Genomic DNA, 8,117 nt, shown 5'->3' on the forward strand with positions numbered 1-8,117 from the left:
ATTAGCTGAAGGTCATGGTTTATTCCAATTATTTTAGTCTTCACCTAATGTCTTGTCGTGTTTCAGGATCCCATCTAGAATACCACACTACTGTTGCTTTGTCGCCTTAGGCTCCTCTTGACTGTGATGGTTCCTCAGACTTTCTTTGCTTTTTGATGACCTTGATAGTTTTGAGGCGTCCTGGTCTGGTGTTTTATAGACTATCCCTCAATTTGGGTTTGTCTGATGTTTTCTTCATGGTTAGACTGGAGTTATGGGTTTTTAGGAGGAACACCACAGAGGTAAACTGCCTTTTTCATTACCTTATATAAAGAGTACATACTATTCACATGATTTATTACCTTGATCACCTGGCTGAGGTAGTATATATCAGGCTTCTCCACTGAAAAATTACTGTCTTCACCCTCCCTCCCAACATCCCATCTGACTCTACTGTATTCTTTGGAAGGAAGTCATGATGCAAAGCTCACAATTGAGAAAGAATTGAGGAGTTAAGCTCCCTGTCACTGAAGATGGAGTATCCTCATAAATTATTTTGAGTTATCCATATAGGAAACATATCTATTTTCTCTCCTTATGTATATATGGGTGTGTATACGTTTGGATGTGTATATGGGTAGATGCGTTTAATCATTTATTTATGTCAGCATGTACTCATTAATATTTTGTTTTATACTTTGGGTTATACTCCAGTAGTACTTTATTTTCTTTTCTATTGTGGTAAAATACCCATGACATCAAATTTCCTATATTAATCATGTGCAGTTCAAAGGTATTAAGTACATTCATGCTGTTGTGCAACCGTCACCACCATCCCTCTTGCAAGACTGAAACTCTGTACCTATCAAACAATAATTCCCCATGACCTTCTCCCTGCAGCCCTTAGCAACCACCATTCTCCTTTCTTTCATTTTTTAGAATCTCCCTTTTCCCCCTACACCCTTGCTTCTTATAACCACTATTCTGCTCTATGCTACTATAAATTCAGCTTCTTTGGGGTCACAAATATCAGCATTTCCTCCTTTTCTGAGATTAAATCTGCTGTTGTTGTTTCGTCTCTAAGCCATGTCCAACTCTTTTGTGACCCCATGGCCTGTAGCCCTCCAGGCTACTCCATGGGATTTTCTAGATAAGAATACTGGAAGGGGTCGTCATTTCCTTCTCCAGGGGATCTTCCAAACACAGGGATTAAACCCACATCTCCTGCATTGGCGGGTGGCTTCTTTACCACTGAGCCACCAGGGAAGTCCAAATTATATATATATATACATTATAACATAACATCATATATCACATTTTCTTTACCCATTCATCCATTGCCATTTAAGTTGTTTCCATACCTTGGTTATCATTAATAATGCTGAAATGAACATGGGATATCTCATCAAGATACTGATTTCATTTCCTTTGTGTATAGACCCAGAAGTAGTATTGCTGAATCATATGGGAGTTTTATTTTTAAGTTTTTGCAGAAACTTCATACTGTTTTCCATAATAACTATAGCAATTACATTCTTACCAACAGTGTACAAGGATTCTCTTTTCTTCACATTCTTGCCAACACTTGTTAGTTTTTGACATTTTTATAATAGCAATTCTAACAGGTGTGAGAGGATATCCCATTGTGGTTTGATTTGCATTTCCCTGTTGATAAGTGATGTTGGGAACTTTTTCATATACCTGTGGGAAACAGGATGATATTGACATAAAAAAAGACACATGGATCAAAGAAACAGATTAGAGAAACTAGAAATAAATCCATGCTTATGTGGTCAATTAATTTTTGACAAAGATGCCAAGAATACAAGATGGAAATAAATGGTGTTGAGAAAGCTGGATCTCCAATGCAAAAAAAATAAAATCAGACTCTCAGAATGATACACAAAATCAACTCAACTGGATTAAAGACTTAAAAGCAAGACCTAAAACCAACTTATCTAGAGAATAAGTTCCTTGGCAATGGTCTTGGCTATAATAGTATGGTCTGTCACCAAAAGGAGTTTGTTCACATCCAAAATATACAAGGAACTCTTACAAATAAAAAATAAATAAATAAAACAAAACAAACAAAAAATAATCTGGTTTTAAAATGGGCAAAAGATCCAGATAGTACTTTCTTTATTTTGGGCAAAGGACCTGAACAGTATTTTATTTTGTTGCTTAAATGGTTCCAGCTTTGGCCATTAGGAGATCTTGCAATTGATTCCTGTGTCCTTGGTTAAACATCAAAGTGGAGATTTTAGTTTTTGTTTTTCCTTTGTTATTTTGATTTTTTGAGCATTCCATCCTTTCTGGTACTACAAGGTACATCAGGCTTATCATGTATATTCCTGCCCCAATCCTAGAGTTAACAAATTTTTTGAGGAGTCCTGGTTGATTATACTGGAGAATACCATTAAAAACCAAGATCTGTCATGCTCACTTTTACTAGTTCATTGTTTCTTTTGGGTCCACTCAATTCACAAAGGAAATATATGTATGTGTACTAACATGTATGTATATGTGTGCATGAGTATGCATTTCTATATGTAACCACCTGTGTTTATATTAAGCTAAACATTAAAAAAGACGCTTACTCCTTGAAAGAAAAGTTATGACCAACCTAGATAGCATATTGAAAAGCAGAGACATTACTTTGCCAACAAAGGTCCGTCTAGTCAAGGCTATGGTTTTTCCAGTAGTCATGTGTGGATGTGAGAGTTGGACTGTGAAGAAAGCTGAGGGCCAAAGAATTGATACTTTTGAACTGTGGTATTGGAGAAGACTCTTGAGAGTCCCTTGGACTGCAAGGAGATCCAACCAGTCCATTCTAAAGGAGATCGGTCCTGGGTGTTCTTTGGAAGGAATGATGCTAAAGCTGAAACTCCAGTACTTTGGCCACCTCATGCGAAGAGTTGACTCATTGGAAAAGAGTCTGATGCTGGGAGGGATTGGAGGCAGGAGGAAAAGGGGACGACAGAGGATGAGATGGCTGGATGGCATCACCGACTCAATGGACGTGAGTTTAAGTGAACTCTGGGAGTTGGTGATGGACAGGAAGGCCTGGTGTGCTGCGATTCATTGGGTCTCAAAGAGTTGGACATGACTGAGCGACTGAACTGAAACATAGTTCATACCAACATCTCCAACTATAATCCTTAACCCCATGAATCATTCTAGCCTTTTTCTCATATGTAAATTCTGACTCCCAACAGTGAAAAATGTCACACGTACCATCCACCATCCATTATCTTAATTGTTCATTTCTAGTGTACATTTATAGCAGAATCAGAAGTGACACAGTGGTAAAGAATCCACCTGCCAACAAAGGAGATGCACATTCGATCCCTGGGTCAGGAAGATTCCCTGGAGTAGGAACTGGCCATGCACTCCAGTATTCTTGCCTGGAAAATTCCTGAACAGAGGAATGTGGTGGGCTAGAGTCCGTGGGGTCACAAAGAGTCAGACATGACTGAACACAGCATGAAAGTGAAAGTGTTAGTTGCCCAGTCGTGTCTGACTCTTTGCAACCCCTTGGACAGTAGCCTGCCAGGCTTCTCTGTCCATGGGACTTCCCCTAGGCAAGAATACTGGAGTGGGTTGCCATTCCCGTCTCAACCATACCGCAATGCTGATGAGCAGTTCTTATGCCTTTAGTCTTACATGTTTCTCTCACTTCCAAAGTTATTTAAGTCAGTCTCTTTTTCTCTCACATCCTCCAATGAGGCAGTTGCATACATTTGTAACACAGATAATATCGTAACAGTCTATATTCCTTTCTAGGATTCCCCAACTTTCTATTTTTTTTTTAATTTTGCATGCATTGTTTCACTCTTTGTGCTGTAAAAATCTATCGTTTTAACAAATGCAAAATTATATGTATATATATATATATATATATATATTATCATACAGAGTAGTTTCATTGCCCTAAAACAGAATCATTTATGCTTCATCTATCCAACCCTTCGGTGCTCTCCTTGAACCCTAATCTTTATTCTATTTCTATAGTTTTGCCTTTATAGAATGTCATATAATTAAAATTGTACAGCATATAGCCTTTTCAGACTAGCTTCTTTGACTTAGAAATAGGCATTTTAAAATGCTGCAGAGGATGTGGAGATAAGGGAACCCTTTTACACTGTTGGTGGGAATGTAAACTAGTACAGCCACTATGGAGAACAGTGTGGAGATTCCTTAAAAAGCTGGAAATAGAACTGCCTTATGACCCAGCATATCCCACTGCTGGGCATACACACCAAGGAAACCAGAATTGAAAGAGACACGTGTACCTCAATGTTCATTGCAGCACTGTTTATAATAGCCAGGACATGGAAGCAACCTAGATGCCCATCAGCAGACAAACGGATAAGAAAGCTGCGGTATATATACACGATGGAATATTACTCAGCCATTAAAAAGAATGCATTTGAATCAGTTCTAATGAGGTGGATAAAACTGGAGCCTATTATACAGAGTGAAGTAAGTTAGAAAGAAAAACACCAATACAGTATACTAACACATATATATGGAATTTAGAAAGATGGTAATGATGACCCTATATGTGAGACAGCAAAAGAGACACAGATGTATAGAACAGTATTTTGGACTCTGTGGGAGAAGGCAAGGGTGGGATGATTTGAGAGGGTAGTGTTGAAACATGTATATTATCATATGTGAAGCAGATCGCTGGTCCAGGTTTGATGTATGAGACAGGGTGCTCTGGGCTGGTACACTGGGATAACCCTGGGGGATGGGATGGGGAGGGAGGTGGAAGGGGGGTTCTGGATGGGGAACACATGTGTGCCCATGGCTGATTCATGTCGATGTTTGGCAAAAATCACTACGATACTGTAAAGTAATTAGCCTCTAATTAAAATAAATATATTAATTTAAAATTTAAAAAAAGAAAGAAATGGGCATTTAAGTTCCATCCCTGTCTTTCTGTGATTTGATAGCTTATTTCTTTTTGTCGCTAATATCCTATTGTATGGAAATATCACAGTTTGCTTATCCATTCATCTATCAAAAGATATCTTAGCTTTCATTTTTTGGTGATTGTGGAATAAAACTTCTATAAATCTTTATGTGCAGGCTTTTTGTGGCCTTAGATTTTTAAATAAGGTAAACCCCTATAGTTGCTGGGTCATATGGTAAGATTATATTTAGGCTTTTCAGAAACAGGTATCCTCTCTTCCAAAGTGTTTGTATTATTTTGTATTGCCACCAGCAATGAATGAGAGTTTCTGTTGCCTGGCATCCTCACCAACGTTTAATGTTGACTTTTTGTATTTTAGCCATTCTAATAGATGTGTGAAAGTGAAGGTCACTCAGTTGTGTCCAACTCTTTGCCATCCCATGGACTATACAGTCCATGGAATTCTCCAGGCCAGAGTACTGGAGTGGATAGCTGTTCCCTTCTCCAGGGGATCTTCCCAACCCAGGGATCAAACCTAGGTCTGATCCACCTGATTGCAGGTGGATTCTTTATCAGAGGAACCACAAGGGAAGCCCAAGAATCCTGGAATGGGTAGCCTATCCTTTCTCCAGCAGATCTTCCTGACTCAGAAATTGAACCAGGGTTTCCTGAATTGCAGGCAGATTCTTTACCAACTGAGCTATAGATGTCTGCTGCTGCTGCCAAGTCACTTCAGTCGTGTCCGACTCTGTGCGACCCCATAGATGGCAACCCACCAGGCTCCGCCATCCCTGGGATTTTCCAGGCAAGAACACTGGAGTGGGTTGCCATTTCCTTCTCCAATGCATGAAAGTGAAAAGTGAAAGTGAAGTCATTCAGTCGTGTCCTACTCTTAGTGACCCCATGGACTGCAGCCTACCAGGCTCCTCTGTCCATGGGATTTTCCAGGCAAGAGTACTGGAGTGGGTTGCCATAGATGTATAGAGGTATCTCATTGTTTTAATTTGTAATTCCCTGATGAAAAATGATGTTGAGTATATTTTTATTATACTTGTTTGTCATCTGTCTTCTTTGGTGAGCAGTTCTCTTATGGAAAGCTATCATATGATCCTGCAATCCCACTCCTGGGCATATATCCTGGGAAAAACATGGTCTGAAAGGATACATGCACCCTGATGTTTATTGCAGCACTGTTTACAATAGCCAAGACATGGAAGCGAGCTAAATGTCCACTGACAAAAAATGGATAAAGATGAGGCACATATATGTAATGGAATATTACTCAGCCATTAAAAAGAATGAAATAATGCCAATTGCAGCAACATGTATGGAGCTAGAGACTGTTTTACTGAATGAAGTAAGTCAGACCGAGAAAGATATTGTATGATATTGCTCATATGAAGAATTTAAAAAAAATAATACAAATGAACTAATTCATAAAACTGAAACAGACTCACAGATTTAGGGAATGAACTTCCGGTTACCAGGTGGAACGGATGAAGGGAAGCAATAGTTAGGGAGTTTGGGACTTACTTGCACACATTCCTATATTTAAAACAGATAACCAATAAGATCGTACTGTATAGCAAAGGGAACTCTGCTCAATGTTATATAACAAACTAAATGGGAAAAGAATTTGAAAAAGAATAGATGCATGTATATGTATGTATGTACACCTATACATAGAGTGGATGTCTATGTATACGTACCTATGCATACACACACACCCATGTATACCTGTAGCCGAATCACTTTGCTTACATCTGAAACTATCGCAACATTGCTAATCAACTATACTCTAATATAAAACAAAAAGTTTTTCAAAAATCACAGCTCTGAAGAGAATTAATTATAGAGGTAGGCACTGGTGAAAACAGGGCCTAGAGTGGCATAGCTGAGAGCTGTTTTGACTAATGACGTGGTAATGGACACCTTTTGTGATTCTAAAAATGTTAATTTCCTTAAAATGCACATATTTTTAATTAAACAAATAAAAATTTTAAAAATTTAAACTCATCAACTATCTCAAGCAACAGTTAGAACTGGACACAGAACAACAGACTGGTTCCAAATAGGAAAAGGAGTACATCAAGGTTATATATTGTCACCCTGCTTATTTAACTTCTATGCAGAGTACATCATGAGAAACACTGGGCTGGAAGAAGCACAAGCTGGAATCAAGATTGCCGGGAGAAATATCAATAATCTCATATATGCAGATGACACCACCCTTATGCCAGAAAGTGAAGAGGAACTCAAAAGCCTCTTGATGAAAGTGAAAGTGGAGAGTGAAAAAGTTGGCTTAAAGCTCAACATTCAGAAAACAAAGATCATGGCATCTGGTCCCATCACTTCATGGGAAATAGATGGGGAAACAGTGGAAACAGTGTCAGACTTTATTTTTTGGGGCTCCAAAATCACTGCAGATGGTGATTGCAGCCATGAAATTAAAAGATGCTTACTCCTTGGAAGGAAAGTTATGCCCAACCTAGACAGCATATTAAAAAGCAGAGACCTTACTTTGCCAACAAAAGTCCGTCTAGTCAAGGCTATGGTTTTTCCAGTGGTCATGTATAGATGTGAGAGTTGGACTATAAAGAAAGCTGAGCGCAGAATAATTGATGGTTTGAACTGTGGTGTTGGAGAAGACTCTTGAGAGTCCCTTGGACTGCAAGGAGATCCAACCAGTCCATTCTAAAGGACATCAGTCCTGGATGTTCTTTGGAAGGACTAATGTTGAAGCTGAAACTCTAATACTTTGGCCACCTCATGCGAAGAGTTGACTCATTGGAAAAGACTCTGATGCTGGGAGGGATTGGGGGCAGGAGGAGAAGGGGACGACAGAGGATGAGATGGCTGGATGGGATCACCTACTCAATGGATGTGAGTCTGAGTGAACTCTGGGAGTTGGTGATGGACAGGGAGGCCTGGCATGCTGCGATTCATGAGGTCTCAAATAGTTGGACACAACTGAACGGCTGAACTGAACTGAACTGAACTATCCCAAGGTCACTTAGATTTTCTCCTAGGTTCAGTTCAGTCCAGTCGCTCAGTCGCGTCTGACTCTTTGCAACCCCATGAATTGCAGCACGCCTGGCCTCCCTGTCCATCACTAACTCCCAGAGTTCACTCAAACTCACATCCATCGAGTAGGTGATCCCATCCAGCCATCTCATCCTCTGTCGTCCCCTTCTCATCCTGCCCCCAATCCCTCCCAGCA

Source organism: Bos grunniens, chromosome 3, assembly GCF_055505025.1.
Source record: "Bos grunniens cultivar Pamir isolate PY7600 chromosome 3, Bosgru_T2T1.0, whole genome shotgun sequence".
NCBI classification, from domain to species: Eukaryota; Metazoa; Chordata; class Mammalia; order Artiodactyla; family Bovidae; genus Bos; species Bos grunniens.